At 46.4% G+C, this 16,314-nt stretch overlaps 2 long non-coding RNA genes and 2 other non-coding genes across 5 annotated transcripts in view; 1 reads left to right on the top strand and 3 right to left on the bottom strand.

The window, feature by feature from the left end:
* Positions 1–81: 81 nt before the first annotated feature.
* Positions 82–2,079, bottom strand: LOC139104181 (uncharacterized). Its single transcript, XR_011546003.1, has 3 exons — positions 1,931–2,079; positions 1,353–1,752; positions 82–1,281 (listed from the first exon to the last, which is right to left on the bottom strand). It is a non-coding gene; the product is annotated as an uncharacterized lncRNA (long non-coding RNA).
* On the bottom strand, positions 88–159 carry Trnag-ucc (transfer RNA glycine (anticodon UCC)). Its single transcript has one exon. It is a non-coding gene; the product is annotated as a tRNA-Gly (tRNA).
* Trnag-ucc (transfer RNA glycine (anticodon UCC)) lies at positions 437–508 on the bottom strand. The gene has a single exon. It is a non-coding gene; the product is annotated as a tRNA-Gly (tRNA).
* Positions 2,080–2,444: 365 nt separating the features above from the next.
* Positions 2,445–16,314, top strand: part of LOC139104178 (uncharacterized) — a 252,242-nt gene continuing 238,372 nt past the window's right edge. For both annotated transcript variants that reach the window (XR_011546001.1, XR_011546000.1), the window contains exon 1: positions 2,445–2,884. This is a non-coding gene — a long non-coding RNA (uncharacterized lncRNA). The remainder of the gene's footprint in view (positions 2,885–16,314) is intronic.

A 16,314-nucleotide genomic window follows, 5' to 3' on the forward strand; every position in this document is an offset into this window, starting at 1 on the left:
ATTTTTAAACAATTTAAATAATTTGAAATGTTCATACCTGTTAATAAAAAAAATTAAAATCTTAGAAATTGAGAAAAAAAATAACCCTGCGATGGCCGGGAATCGAACCCGGATCAACTGCTTGGAAGGCAACTATGCTGACCATTACACCACCATCGCAGATGATATTAAATATGTTCGATATGCTAGTTAAATGGCAGTTCTTTCAATATAATAAATTAGTTAATTCAAATACAGAAACAATTTTCTGCAACAATTAAGAATCAAGACTAATTGTTCAAAAAAACATATTAATTTTTTATGATAATCGCTGTTTCATAGCGCCGAAAGACTCTAATACGGTTTTTAATACTCAGCCATGCAGCGACAGTCGATGTAACGTAGCTTACTCATGGCCAAAATATAAGTTTACAGAAACAAAAATAAAAAAAGCCCCTGCGATGGCCGGGAATCGAACCCGGATCAACTGCTTGGAAGGCAACTATGCTAACCATTACACCACCATCGCAGCTGCAAGTGTAACTTTATACGCGTATACACATTGTCGAAGAGAGGCATTGATTCATATCCTTTCACTTTGGACCAACATAATTAGCTTCAGTCTTTATAATTAGGCTATAAGTTTATAATTAAAACTGATAATTAATATTGTGTATTTTCTTTTATATTTACCAAGCGACCGAAACTATTTCTCGTATATTTCATTTATCCGCACGCGTTTCATATGTACAATTTAAACGATTAGCGTCCTTCTGTTTTAAGTAAAAATCCATCATAGAGTTTAATATGTTAATAGTTTCGCATACGGGCGGTAATCCACCGCAAAGTCGATATCAATCATCGCGCTACTCAATCTGCAACATATTAATCGACACCCAGTCATACGGACGCGAGATTTTTCCCGTGCAATATAACCACCGGCCGGCGAATAATGAACGGACACGGCGCATTGTTTTCCGCTCGCCAATTAGACAGCATTACCAGTTCGAAGTGATGGGCTTGCCAATTAAGTGGTATTATCCGGCCCGAAACATTGCGGCCTGAAAGCCGCCGGCCAAACCGCCTTTATCTGAAAAAAATTAAAAAACTTTCGACGCAATAAAAGTCGAATGTATATTGTGCGTACGTTTCGACATACGTGTCTCAGTGGACAAAATAGAAAAGATTACAGCTTACCCTCGGATCCTGCCACTTGCGTGAATAGCGTTAAATAAATTTGACAATAGTACTTTCGTTATCTCGAGCGGAAGCCTAACTTCTTTTTTTTTTAAGAGATGAATGCTGGAAAATAAACGATTAAATGTAAGCAGGGAGATTTCGAGTGTTTGAAGCGGAGTATCTTTATATTTTACCTTTTAGTAAATGCTGGACGAATGCAATTAGGGTAAAGTTACCTTCGTGCCTGTTTGCTCTGATATGTGTTCTGATGGCGGAAATTGCGAGGCGATATTAGAATACGGGAACGAACTGCGTGATTAGCGAGGCCAGTTATTTGCACTAACACATAGATGCGGAGGTACATCCGAAATTATCTCTCGCTTTCTCTCTCTCTCTCTCTTTCTCTCTCTCACTCTCTCGACGCGAGACAACGCAAATTCGATTATGTTAGAAACAGCATTTGGCGCTCGGCCCATATTAGCCACGCTCCGGTTACTTGCTTGATTAATTTCCAGCGGATTTATTATTGCGAACAACCACGCTTGTGCGAAAGATCTATGCCTGTATTCGTAATTTCTCCGCATCGAAATATCCCTGTAAAGAATAATATACTTTAGATGGTTATACATTATAAACTTTCCTGCACGATTAAAAGAAAACATAAAAGATTAGGTGTAATTATTGATTAACAAAAAATTAATTGGAAAATTTCTAGGTTAACAAATTGACCGGACGACAAGCAGGAATAGTCGAGCTTTGAAATCTGTCTTACGATATACTTGGTAACGGAGGCTTAGAACGCGTTGTCGATCAACGAAAGCGAGAAGTCTTTTTAATATCACTTGCGAACATAATTCGTGGAACTGGTGACTAGGCGACTCGGACGAACACACACACACTCGGACGTAGACCACGGACATGAGTTAGACAATGATACGTGAGGATGAAATGGATTTCAGAACGTTCGGAAGTAGCGAACGCAGTCAGGCAAGATCGTGACTACGAACAGACAACTTCCTTTCTTTTTATCGCAATTTAATGTTCTAATTGCTAAATTGAGGGAAGAAAGGCTCGAATTCACGGCGAAAAGATTTTTCTGGCGTCAATAAATATCAAAAAATTCTTATCCTGTTGCACCGTGCACTTAGGATGGTACACACTTAACAGGGTTGCGCAACTATCGATTTTTCTATCGATCAGTTGGCAATAGATCGCGGAGACGGTGGGCAGTTTCCGCCGTTTCATGGCCAAAAGTGGTCGCGTCTCCGTACGGCTTCGATTTACATAGTCGCGAAGTGAGGAGAAATTTTGCCCATCCGGCACCGAAAGAACGATGATCGAGCCGAAGAGGGTCCTGAGGAACCGGGGATGGTGGAAATTACCTCGGATGGCGATCCGCGGCTTCGCAAAACGATTCGAACACGGCGGGGTGCCGGCGCGCTCGCGGAAATCGCGTCGCGTGTGTTTCGTACCGTTAACGGCGCCCCGATACGCGAAATCGCGTTCTGAGTGGCGTGTGCGCGTTAAAAAGGCCAATATCGTAAGTGAAAAGTGAAAAAAGTGCGGTAAAAAGTGCGGTGCAAAGTGCGACGGAAGGTGTTCGAATGTTCCAGGAAGAGACGCCGACTCCGGGGAGCACAAGATGGCTGACGAACGGGGACGACGGGGACGAACTCGGTGATCATAGTGGTCATTTCCGGTTGGCGATCGTCCGGCAAGAAAAGCGGTGAGTGTTGCACAGCCATTTTTATATACATATATTGTGCGCGCGATCTGCGGCGGCTAAATGAGAGTGAATCGGAATCCAGATTAATCGAAATCAATCGCCGCTCGATTGATGCTCCTTCTATTCAAGGATTTATTAATGATAAAAATTAATTAATGTAAAAAAAAAAAAAAATTGCATATCGATAAAGATATCGACATCTTCACTTACGCTTTAATAATTCTTGGCGCCTGTCGATCTCGTTGATTGCAAATTACCTGATTTTAATCATAGATACATGAGATTGCCTCTGTAATCGGCAATCCGGTCTCAATTTATATTCCGCACGAATCCTCGCGCGAAGCGGCGTGAGCGCAGTACAAAGGAACAGAAAGCTACGTTCGGGTGAGCGATAAGCTGGCGCGTTGATTACGCTCAATCTCGCGGTTAATCGCTCTCATTTATCTTCCAAAGCGATCGAGAGCGTCGAAAGGCAGGAGCGTGGGCCCGAGCGCGAATTAGGAAAAGTCCGCGAGCTATACGGCCGCGATAATATCATCCCGGTGCGTTAGATATCGCGTACGCTGTCACCGTTAATAATGAACTAATGACAGGGGGGGAAACGGCGGTCGCGTTGGGGGTCGCCGTAACGCGCCCCCGCCGAATTACGGCCGATAGAAATTGCGTAGATAAACCCGTGTAAGATATCCGCGCCGGACGGCTCCGGCCTGCCTTATCCTTTAATTATAAAAAGATCTCATTAGAAAAATGCGCGGGTTACGCGCGCATTACGCTCTCACCTGCGATGCGCATTATCTGCGGATTTGCATATCGCGTGCGTGTATGCACGCGCGTACCGGGGGCCGCAGCAGTGCAGGCGCCGCCATCGGACGGCCGTCCGTCCAAGTATTTGCGCAAAGAATTACGGAGCGCCTGTCCCTCCCCGCTACTCCGATCGGTCGGCCCAAAAAATATCTTGCCCCTCTCGCGTTCGCGAGATCGCCGCGAGCAGCCCGGTGTCATCTCGCGGTCCCGTGATTTCGTCCCGCGCGCCGACGCGGCGAGATGTCGCTCGCGGAACATTTCCTTCGTTACTTTTTTCGTATCGCAAAACAAGTTTCTCACAGTCGAGCTCGGGAGTTTTTTTCTTTTTTTTTCCTTTTTTTTTTTTTTTCTTAAAAAAAAGTATTTCCTCCTTCAATCTGGGGAAGCAGACGCGATGTATTTCCTGGAGCGTTGAGCGAATTTAAAGATTGGCATTATTTTCACCCCGATCTAATTTTAATTCGACGTTTCTCGCGGATGTTGCACCGTGCCTTCGCAAAATACCGTCCGCCTCTACGGAACTTAATATTGCCTTCCTCATTTTCTCGCGTAAATTTGTTTCTCGCCGGAGCGAGATTACTCGCGGTGCTTCATTTTTTTCCTCTCTCTCTCCCTCTCTCTTTTTCCCTTTCTTCGTCTCTCGCCACTTCGTCCGATAGCTCTACACTTTCGGCAACTTTTGCGAAAGTTAGTCGCTCATTTCGAGCCTTCTTTATTCTTATTCTGTTTGCGCCGCGTCTGAAACGTATCTGTATGCATTTTGTGCGAAAGAGGCAACGGAGAGGCACATAATAAGTCGAATCTCGGTGAAGTAAAACAAACGAAGGAATAAATTGCGACAATAACGCAGTACCCCGTTCGTTTAGAAAAAAGAGAACTCCCTTAAATTAAAATATAAAATCCTTGGAGGACAGACAGTCTCACCGTCTCGCGTCAAGCGTTAGACAAACTCGCCCGAGACGTCGCGGCTCTTCTTCGCATCGCCAGAGAACGTTAGGGATTTATCGTGTACAACGCAATTCCATTAGATCCTCCGCTAATTGTCAATTGACAAATACAAAGCCATTGTCTGATCTCCTCCTTGGTCTATCTCGTCCTCCCTCGAATGAACTACGAGAGAGCGTACTCGGAGGTCCTCTTGGCGGTCGATCGATCCGCATTAGTCCAAGCACTTCAAATAGTGCGATCGTGGTATGCGTTCAGGAATGGCAATAACGTTGATAGGATAGTAATATGATTATCACCTGTGCAAGAGGCCCGATAGTGGTGCTACACGTATAATTAGAGACAGGATTGAAGGGGCGGAACGAGAGCCGTAGGTCCGGGGGCCGTAGGCCGAGGGGGCGGGAAGGGGGGGAGAGGGAAATGGGGGAGGAATGGTAGGGACGCGCCAAGTATAATGCCATGCAAATACAGCTCATCACTTGGTCCGCCAGGAATGGAGTGCATTAATCCGCTAATGCACATGGGTCCCGTAAAATTAGATTCGGTCAGATTTAGTTGGAAATGCGATATTTCAGTGTCGATCGAATTCGCGGCGACGACTGCCCCGGCTCGGAGGAATGCCCGGCAAAACGTTAGCCCGTACCAGCCGAAATGAAGCGCCGCCGCTCGTCAGCCAGATTAATGGGCGATGCGCCCGGCGTTCTCGATTCGCGTTCGCGTTGCCGGCGCACTTAAAATCCCGTTCCAAAAACGGCCGGTCTTCGCGACGTCAATGAGCGTGCCGAGCATTAATATCTATCAATATTCATGTGCCGAGTTAGCGGTTATTATCGCGACGCGACGCGCGAAATGCGTCGACGCGCCTAAATATCGCCGCGAATTTCCGAGGGGCTGGTGACCCGATTGCGAGTCCTGCGCCGTTCCGACAGATGGCCGTAGGATGCGTTTTGCCGCTGAATCTGCGTACGTTTCGTTCGTATTGTGTTACGAGGGAAAAAAGAAACAAAAAAAAAAAAAAAAAAGAAAAAAGCGTTTCACTGATCCTATTGCGTTCGGTATTGTTTTATCACTCGTAACTCGCATTTATTCGAATATCGCTCGATGCCCCGCAAATACGTGTCTTTTCAATACAGCTCGCGGAATTTGTTTCTAAGCCATAATGCAATAGGAAAAATATATTTCGGAAAATATCTTTATCTTCGCGAAAACGTTCGTATCTTAATGATCCGGTCTCAGGCGCGGTGGCGGTTGATTTTTCCCTCTGCCAACGATTCTCGAAGCCGTTTTCTCGTTCGCCAATAGTCGACGAGCTGGTTATCGCGACTCGGCCATCTCTCCCCCAGCCGCGTTTAGAATCCACCTGGCCGTTGCCCGTGGACCGACCCTCCCCCCTCCTTCCCCCCTCGTTCCCACCGGTTCCTCGTTTGATTGTGGGATTACTCGCGTCCAATTAAATTTAACGAATTTCCACGGGTGCGAACGGCTTTATTGGTTTCATTAATTACGCATGCATCGCCCTCGCGGCGCGGCTTCTCCGGAACGCAGGCACGTCCCGACCGTATCCCGCAATCGGCTATCGTTTCTATCACGTGCGGCTTGTACCATTTTATACAGCGTTCCGTAGCGATTTGATGTTTGACGGCGTAACCCGCGCGGGAAAACCGGGTCTCACGGGCGATTATCCATTAATTACACTCGAACGAGCCCCCCGATCGCGTGAGAATTTTACGCCTGCTTCTTTAACGAGCCGTTAATTACGGGCTACCGCGGACGTTCGACTTACGATTAAAGAAAGTTTTAATTGAAATGAATTTCATTAATTTCTGCCGGCCGAGAAACGCGGGCCGCAAACAGCGCGACAAACGTTTGATCAAAGGAAACGGTTTTGCATTATTCTATGTACTTTGTGATATTCCGTAATGAGATAACTCATACGCACCCTCACGCACAATCGCAATCGATTTACCTTTTATTACGATATCTGCATACGTTCTATAAATACTGTACCCGAAATAGGGATACGCGGAGAGGGTGATCGAAGTTGTTGCGGTGAATATGCCCCGCGGGATCCGCACCGGGGGGTGGAGAGGGTGGAGGAGAAAGGGGAGAATCCAACGCTATTTCGGATTTAGTAATTAAATATTTTCCGGCTCGATTCGACGGCATCGTCGATTTACTACTTTGACGAAATACCAACCGGCCGGGAAGCGTTTGATTCGTAATAACGGCGTATGGAAAAGTTTGTTTAAAAAAGCTTGCGGGATCCAAATAATCGGTCGTGAAAGAGAGAAAGCGAATCAATAATGTATTTAAACCGTGATGCTTTTTTTTTCCCCTCTGCTGTTTTATTCAAATTCCCTTCTTTTTTTTTTTTATTTTTTTCTTTTTTTTTCTCTTTTTTTTTCAACGCAATAAAATACTTTGACCCATTAGTGGTTTCCCAAATGTACGGGCGGATTCTATTTTTGTGCGTTATAAAATAATCTTTTGTCGGGTTTAATGAAATGATAACTTTGCGTCCTCTTTTAATACATTCTTATCATCTTCCGTTATGTATTCCACGTTTTGACACGTGACGGATAAAACGTTTGATAAAGTTGTTTCCAAGTTTTTGTGTTTCTACGAGCCGACGTTTGGAAATAGCACAGGCCGGAAATAATGCACAGTGCGACAATGCGAGAAAAAGACACTTCCTCGTGCGATAATTTTGAAGCTTTTGCTTATCAACGAGTCCCAGACGAGCGGCGAGCATGCGAGATCCCCGGCTCGCTCGCCTATCGACACGAATATGCTAATCATCTCGTGGCGCGTTAGCTATGTTAATTTCTCTATGATTCATCAGGGCAAACATATGTCGTCTTGAATTTCATTCTGACCACCTGCGAAGGGCTAATTGTCGATGAATTATTAATTTACGGGCAACCCGCATGGTGTACCTACGCTTTAACGATGCCGACGCATTTTTTTCAAGCGCGGGCGAACCTTCGCTTTCGCGTAATGCCTGCGTTAACTCGCGCCTGCCTGCAACGTACTTTCGTCGCGTCAATAAATTAGTCCGGCAATCAGTCCTCAGCGGAGCGGAGCGCGCTGCGCCGTATTTTTTTAATTGCGCCGCGTGACGACTTCTCGACGCGTTTATAACAAATGCATGCCGTGTAAGTACAGTGTCCGGCCCGCGAGCAATTCGAATACAGGCAACAATAGGCGACACGCGTCGATGAGCCGCGAGACCAAGGCGAAGCGGATGTATCGCGCCGCGTCGCGTAAATCTTCGGCCGAGGAGGCGAAGCGTCTCTCGTTCACTCCGGGGACGAAATGGGCGCCCTTATCCCTCTCTTCCGCGAGAATGCTAATTAACAATTGCCAGCTCGCCAGGCGGCGCGCGACGAAATCGTAAAACGGTACGTTGCCGCGGAGCAACAGGGCGTGAAGGGTGAATTGAGTCGGTGACGTCACGGATTACCGAAAACGCGTATCGCCGATGTCGCTTGCGGCCGATCGGCAGCGACGGGCTACCGGCGGGCGCGGGTGCACGGAAAGGGAGAGACGAAGGAAGGCAACAGATCTCCCTGCAGGCTCGTAAACTGGCGCAATGGCCCTGAGAAGAGGGGCTTCGTCGGGGCCAAAAAGCGGACGGAGGTCGTCAATGTTGATGATGCGTGGATCACGATGTACTGACGGCTCCATCATAGCTGCGGCTCTTCTCCCGCCTCGCTCCTGCCTGTCCCTTTTATTTTTTTTTTTCTTTTTTGTTCCCTTTCGCTCCTTTCCATTCTATGGGAAAAATATACCACCTCCGCGTAGCCTATTCCATTTGCTTTATTGAAATAATGTCGAGGGCCCGGCAGCCGCGGCGTCCCACCGCGGCGAGGACCGGATTTTATCCCGGCGATTTTCGAAGATTTATTTTTGACGATCGTTCGAATTCAGGAATCGAGTCTATAGAGGGTCTCCTTCGGCCCAGGGAACTGCTTCCCTTTAATGACGTATAACTTATGCGGCATATTTATTTTTAGCGAGATACTTTTCTCTTTCAGCTCGCGATATATTGCGAGACAGACGTTGTTACAAACGCTTTGCATAAACACGTGGCAATCGAATGAAACTCGTGTCGACTACAAAATAGAAGCATTTATTACCATATGTTACCTTCTGCGTAACATATTCTTAGCAGAACGCGGCGACGGATAGGTTTTACCGTATTCCGATTAAGTCCGACTTTAATTATAATGAACCTTGAATTCAACGGTTATTGTGTACCTCCGCGCTGCAAGACGTACATCTGCTGCTCGTGTTCGCGCTTACGTTTGACCGTAGATATTTTTAGTAAACGACTGCGGAAGAACATCGAGGTTTTCTTATTTGCAAAATTATCACATTCGAAAACAATTTTATAATAGAAAGAGATCTGGGGCTCGGGTTCACGTTGCAGACGAACCGAAATAATTTCCAAACGTGTTTCGGAAAAAGAGACGGTGAGTTTTCGCGAAAAAAATAGAAAAGGGATATCTGATACAGCCATCGATCCGATTGCCGCGATTTTCTATAGGGTGGCGCACCACGTAAGGGCTGCCGGCGGCTCTTCTTCCTCGCCCCCGTCGTATCCGAGTGTCGTCACATATTGACGCCTCCGCTTTATTCAATTGCTCATCCGACACAAGGTCCGACGACACTTTGGCTCGGGGCTCAAACATGTTTTTTCGCTTTCGCTCATTTCCGGGCCGAATACTCGGCATCCTGCGCGATTCCGGGCATGAGGACGGTGTCTCGTCTATACGACGACGAGGATAACGGGCTATTTAGTTCTCCATCACCCCCAGGGAACGAAAACGTTCGGGGGTGGGAGGGGAGGGGGGGAAAAAAAAAGTATAGTAGACGGGCAAGAAGGAGAGGAAGAAGGGTAAGAGAGAGAGAAAGTAGATCGATCCCCGAAGGAAAGGTCCGCGCCAGCGTGGAGCGGTGATTTTTTCCTCATCAGGCGATGTTACGGGAATTTCATTGGTAATTAAAAGTCACCGGGCTGTGTGATTGGAATTAATGGTCAAATGGTCAATCTGCCCGGAGGGAAAAAAAGCTCAGCTGTAAAATGGCCCCCGACACTCGATTTGTACTTGATGGCACGTAGCGGGCGCGCGGGTTACGCGACACTTCGTACCGCGGCTGTTTTATTATTTCAAGCCCTTCTCGTTTTTAGTGATTTATAAAAAGCCGGGTGTTCGCGCGTCGATATCCCAGGGACTCGCTATTAACTGCACCGGGGATATTTACATCGGCGCAATCCTTTGTCGCGGTTGATTCGCTGTTATTTCATTATTTTGTCCGCGGTTATTCTGTTATTGCGCGCGGATTGTGGACCTTTAGAAACAGTGATCGAATTTACAAAACAGAATCATGCAGAAGATATTTTTACCGTCGATTAAGTCTAAATAAATCTAATTAAATTCTTTGAATCAACGAGATATCCACTGATATACTTTACGTGTATTTTTTTTTTTGTTTTTTTTTACGTACGTTTTCGAGAACTTAACGTATCAATCGCCGTAAAACTCCGTCGTTGGCGATGAGCAATACTATACACGTAAACTTGGATGCGCGCGCGGGGGGAGGGAGGGTGGGAAGGAATTCTTTCGTAACGCTTCTCCAACCCCTTGACATTTTCTCGCGGTGGCTGGCGTGGCGGTTGGACGAGCATGTGAGGGGTCGCTCCGGCATCTATCTGTCATTACGAGAGATTTGTGCTCGTCCGAACTGAAGCTCGACCTTCTGGGCCGCGTTACGGTTATAGAGCACACACACGCGCGCACGGCATTTCTTTCTCTTTCTCTCTACGTCATCTCTACCCTTCGCTTTTCGAATCCAAGTCGAGGCGAGGGTGGCGTAATCGTCGACGGGCGTATATAACAATCTCGAAGGCATAACCCGATGGTAGGTACGGAGGCATAAACGCTGCCAGGCGAGGCCCGGAAATGGTGAAAGTAAAGTAGAGACGATATCGAGGAAACTAGGAAGAAGCGCAATCGTGGTGGTCGTAAGTGCCGCTCGGCGAATGCTCGGGACCATATGGAATTGTTTATGAACCATGCAACTTTATTTTCTTCCCGCCCGATGCTCCTGGACGTTTCGTCTTCGGCGCTTTTCCGGAGTTCCGTTGACGCGTGACGAACGGCTCGCGCTCGGTCGAAAGGGAAACTACGTTAAATAATAGAGATTTTCCAGCGGCAGAAGCATCGCGTTTAATTAAAAAAGGTGAAGCAATAATATTAAGCGTCATGTTTTTTTTTTTCCTATTTTTTCTATTTTTTTTCTATTTTTTTTTTCTTTTAGCGCAGTTAAAATAAATTGCAAAAATATTATTTTAACAAAATTTAATTTTGCACCACGCGAGAAAACTCTTCTCCGCCGGGATATATGACTTCGCACTTAATCGTTGAAATATTCAATACCGAATCGCGCCGCGGACGCGATGTATAATTCGTTAGCTCGAATAATCCATTTCGCATCGATGCAAGGACACAGAGCGTGACGTGAGTCACTTGGAATCTCGTTATCATAATTTCGAATAAGAAATTTCCAGCCGCAGCGATTGGAAACGTACGATGGCGGCACGATCTGACAGAGATCTCCGACGGCGTGGAACTTAGTTATAATTTATGAGGGTTTATAACGACTTTGAAGGATGGGAGGCGGTACGGTAACGAGGTCACTCGACATAATTATATTTGGAAGGGATTTCCCTTCTCGGGTGGAACGGGATGCCCGAAGACGAGGAAAAGTGGGTAACTCACTTTTCTCGTCGGGCAAGAGTGAGTTCGACTTCGAAAGGGAGTAAGCGCGTAATATTGATGGACAGTGACTCCGCTGTTATCGGTTCGACCGGGTAGTTTATCATCCGAGAAGGCGCGCATTACGCCTCGATTAATCTTCGATATTTATATTAGGTCTTCATTAAATAAAATATTCTATCAGCGCGAGCAGAGGGATCGCATATACGAAAGTGCCACTCGATGTCGCTCCTTTTTCGGTAAACTTTACGAGCACCCGCGCGAAAAGGGAAAACTTTCCATTAATATCGACGTCACTGTTTTTTTTTTTACAGTTAGATTTACGCGACGTTAAAGAACACTTCATGAAAACGACGGATTAGCAAAATTCAGATCGTAATAATTACATCACGGCCGTTTAAAGGAGAAGTTTGCTTTTCCAGAATTCCGTCCGACGTTCGTATCTAATAAGTTAATCTCACGTCCCATTATATTTCTCGTCTGCACGCGATATCGATTCCTTTCCCCGACGGAAATTTCAAGTATGCCATTTCGGTGCACTATGCGCGATAAAATCTGCCGGAACGAAGAAAACGGCAACCACCTTTTCCCGGAGAGCTCTCACATGGAACTTTATTTCCACCGGGTCCGCGTCGAGGGGCCGAGGGATGGGGACGCGATAAGCGTTATCAATAAAGTACGCATACGCGGAGGAGTCGGACTCCCGCGAGTCGCGGAGCGCTCGTCCCAATTTCCGCGGCGGGGCGACGCCGGTCGTCGGCGCATAGCTTTTTTTTTTTTTCGAAAAATGCTTCTCGGATTCTGGAAGGCGAATGTATATCCCATTGATATGCAAACTAAGTTCTGGATCGTAAAGTTGGCGCAATATCGCGGGGTCTTTGCGATCTCCGCCTCCTTGTCTTCTAGTCCTCCCTCCTGGTTCCTTTCCCGAGCCACCCGTTGCTCGTTTCCTCGTTGAACGTCTACGTGGGCTACTGGGTGATCGTTCGGCGCGATTTTATCCCGCATTATCCTGAACGATACGCCAGTTTAAACTTTAACTCGGCCATAATCACGGCGTAAAGGCGAAATACAAATGCGCTCCTTGGGGCAATTGCTCGTCGCGTCGGAAAACCGATATACCGCCTTCGCGGGTGGGGGAAGGTAAAGAAAAATAGGGAGAGAAAGAGCGTATGCTTTATACGGCGCACTTCTCGCGAATCGTTAACGAGGAGGACACTTGAAAACAACCTCCGCGTGCACGCTAAATAGGGCCTCGGGCCTTTGCTCCTTATTTCAAAAGAATATACGATACGGTTGTTCGGTGCTCGCGACGTTAAACTCTTGACGGTTTTCACTTTTACCGAATAATACCTGTGTAGAATTAACCTGCTCGCGCGTTAGTAATTCATTTGTAATTCCACGCAATAATAGGCACAGTTACTTTTTAAAGAAAAAACCAAAAAATTTTTTTTTTATTTTTATTTAAGAATTCTTTTATTTTTTAATTTGTAAGTAATTATTCCGGTATAAATTAATTTAATTGCATCCTCGTTAGCAAAGTTCTTCGTTTATTTCTTAAATGATATTTATTTCTTTTTTAATACGAATATTAAACGTGGGCAACGTTTATTACGTTCCTTAATTTTTTTTTTCTTTTTTTTCTTTTTATCCGAATTTATAATTTCTTCATATTTCGAGATTTTTCACCAGTCTTGAAAACATTTTTACCCCTTAGCCCCGGTAAATGCGCGCTAATACGGAGATCGTGATATCTTTTAAAACCGGCCTTGCAAGGAAATTCCTGTCGCTCGCGATTTCCGCGGCTGAATAGGTAAGTAACAACGCCTCGGCTGTGACGCGGAGATAATATTAACGACGATCGTAATAAGGCGGTTTTACTATCCGACGACGCGCGAAACAGTCGCTTTTTTTATTTATTTAATTTTTTTTTTCTTTTCCTCTCTTTTAGAGTGACGGAACAAGTTATCTATGCGCGCGCGAACATTCCATTTGCTTCCGCGTTATTTATTTATCCACTCGAGTTAATGTACGCGCGATCTCGCGTTACGCCGTTACAACGATATTGAAGTGCATGATAAATACGGACGCTGTAAACCGCGCGATAAAACGGACGGACCCGCCGAGGTGTTTATGCGTTACGTGTTTCAGGATCTCAGGTAGTTGAGTTTATTTAAGGATACAACACTATCCCTATCTTTCCGCCATTAGCTCACCTTGTTATCAATGCGGCACGTACACTTGGCGCATTACCGATGGGATAGCGCCGCGGCGAGCGAAACGCATAATTTTACGCTCCCGCAGCGCCGGCGTGCAGCATATTGCACGTCAACCTACGGCGACTCTTTGAAAAAGAATGGTTTTCATTTTCGCACGCTCTAAATAACGCCGCGTCAAGTTTGGAATTTAATTAACAACTCCGCGCGGCAGTTCTTGCCTTGAGAGAGGTGCCAAAATAAGTGCCATGTAGTTTATTTATACGTGCAAACGCGAACGTGAAAAGCGACTTAAAAAAAAAAAAAAAAGCGAAAATGGGACTCTTAGCTTTCGAAAGAAGGAGAAAAAAAAAATAGATTTAGTATATACACTTAAATCATGGCGTAGACAAAGAAAAAAGAAATTGATGCCATCGGCGGCGAATTGAGAGACGCAAAACGTGTCCGACAGAACACAACAAAAGACCGTTCCACATCTTCCGGACGAGAGTTCTTTCTGTAGCAGTTACCTTTGTGTGCCATTCTCACCATTTCCATGCAAATGAACGATCGTGCCGCGACATCTCGGTGTTTTTACCTGCGAGAAAACGTTAGCGAGGAGCGTTGAAGGGACCGCGCGGACGATGCACGACCGCAATCGCGTGCGTGACCCCTGACCCGGAGAATGGAATCGACCCGAAGCGCTGGCACTAGTCCCGAAAAATTGGGGTAGCCGCTCGTTCCCCCCCGCGCGAATTTATTCGTCATCGAAGGCGGGAAAAAAAAAAAGAAAAAGGAAAAAGAAGAAAAAAAAAACAACGAAGGTAAATGGAGGCCGGTTACAGCGGTGGTGTCGAAAACGGGACGGAGAAGAGGAACCCATAGAAGAGAGAAACTGCTTTGCATATCGACGAATTTACGAGCCGGTCGAACCCGTCGTGTCACTGTCGCCCGGAGGGAAGTTTCAACCCCCGAACGGTGGTTTATGATATCGACGAAAAGTCGCAACTCTGTGTTTTCCTCTCTCTCTTTCTCTCTCTCTCTCTTTTTTACTCTTCGCGTCTCTCTCGTTCGATGCAACACGGCCAATCAGCTCTCTCGTTGCGGTTGTTCGTGTTCGATCTGCCACTTTCTCTCTCTTCCTCCACTTCTGCGGTCCCCTTTCCTGGCTTCATATCGACGAATTTATCGCTACCACCGCTCGGTTTATTGTAACGAAGATTGTTTACGATATTGACTCTTCCTTTTATGTTAATCCCGTGTCCGAATGGTTCTGGTCGACGTGTCGCGGGAGAGCGTTTTGCATTCGGACACGCACACGTCGCGGAAGGAGAGCGCAACAATGTCGTGCGAAAGTGTGCGTCGGGTCCCGCGGAGGGAAAAGGGCGGGGGGGAGACGACGAACTATCGACGAATTTACGAGGAAACGGACGGAGCCCCGGGACTCACGGTGCGCTTCGTAGCGTTATGTCATCGCTATGCTAATTGGGCGCAATTAGCATAGGAAGTATCGGTAAACCGGCGCGACGCCGCCGTGACGCGCGTCGCGCAAGGGCGAGAGAAGCGATATTTGTCGTGACATCGACCACAATTAGGTCTTGCGCGGCGAAAAGGTCCCTTTCACCTCTTTCCACCATTATTTACCGCCTCTTTCTCTTTGTCGCTGTCGTGAGTAATGACGACTGCCGAAGAACGAAGAAAAAAAAAAGAAAAGAGAAAAAAAGAAAGATAACGCGACCGTGGTAGCCACATGTCTTTTAACGCGACGTCGAGTGTCGTGCGTAACGTCGCGAGTAATGTACGAGCCGCAAAAAAATCCGACACCTGGTAGAAGTATTTAAAAAGCTCTTTCGATCGCCGCGTTACACTGCGTTAAATTATCATTTCGTCTTAGAGGCGCAGGATAGCGCGAGAGAAAAAAAAAAAAAAAGGTGACGGTTAAGGAATGAAAAATTAGCTATACGACGGTCGTTGAGACGAGGAACAAAGCGTTATCGCGACGACATATGTATTTTATGCCGGATCGCTGGTGGCTTGGAATATCGCGGTAAATTACGATCTTCGGGGGCGCGACGTCTTTGCGGTGCCGCAATCAGAAACAAGATCGACGCTCGTCATGAGGATTTGGGGTCGGCGCCATTAGACGGGTCTTCCTCTCGCCCCCGCCCGGCCGTTCGCGTAATTGGCAGGGATAATTAGCATGGCAAGTGGCGCGATAGCACGTCACATCCAGTCGTGCGCGTACTCGGCGCCTCCGTTTCCTCTCTTACGGGGGCGCGCACGAAATCAGGCATTCGTATGTAAACTTTCGACGTCCCGTCCTCGTTCCCGCGAGCTCTTTCCGTCCCGCCGCTGGTCCTACGCGGCGTGTTCAGCAGTGTTGACCAACTCGCGGACCGCCAAACACGCCGAATTCGTAACAGTGATTAGCTAATGGAGCCCGGCGTCCGCGTTTCGAAGAACTTTCATTTTCCTCACACCCGCTTGAATTAAAAAGTTTATGCTACCGTGGAGGAGATAATAAGTCCCGCGTGTTTCCCGTTTGCAAATTGTTTGACTTTTGCACGCCGCAACATTTTAATACCGACAGTTAAATTTTAAATCGTGAATTAGACTTTAATAATCTACTGAAAAAAAAAAAAGAAAAAAAAATAAAGTCTAGTTATTCCACGCAATTTAATAATTATACGTGATGAATTCTAAA

This window comes from Cardiocondyla obscurior, linkage group LG07, assembly GCF_019399895.1.
Source record: "Cardiocondyla obscurior isolate alpha-2009 linkage group LG07, Cobs3.1, whole genome shotgun sequence".
In the NCBI taxonomy this organism is placed as follows: Eukaryota; Metazoa; Arthropoda; class Insecta; order Hymenoptera; family Formicidae; genus Cardiocondyla; species Cardiocondyla obscurior.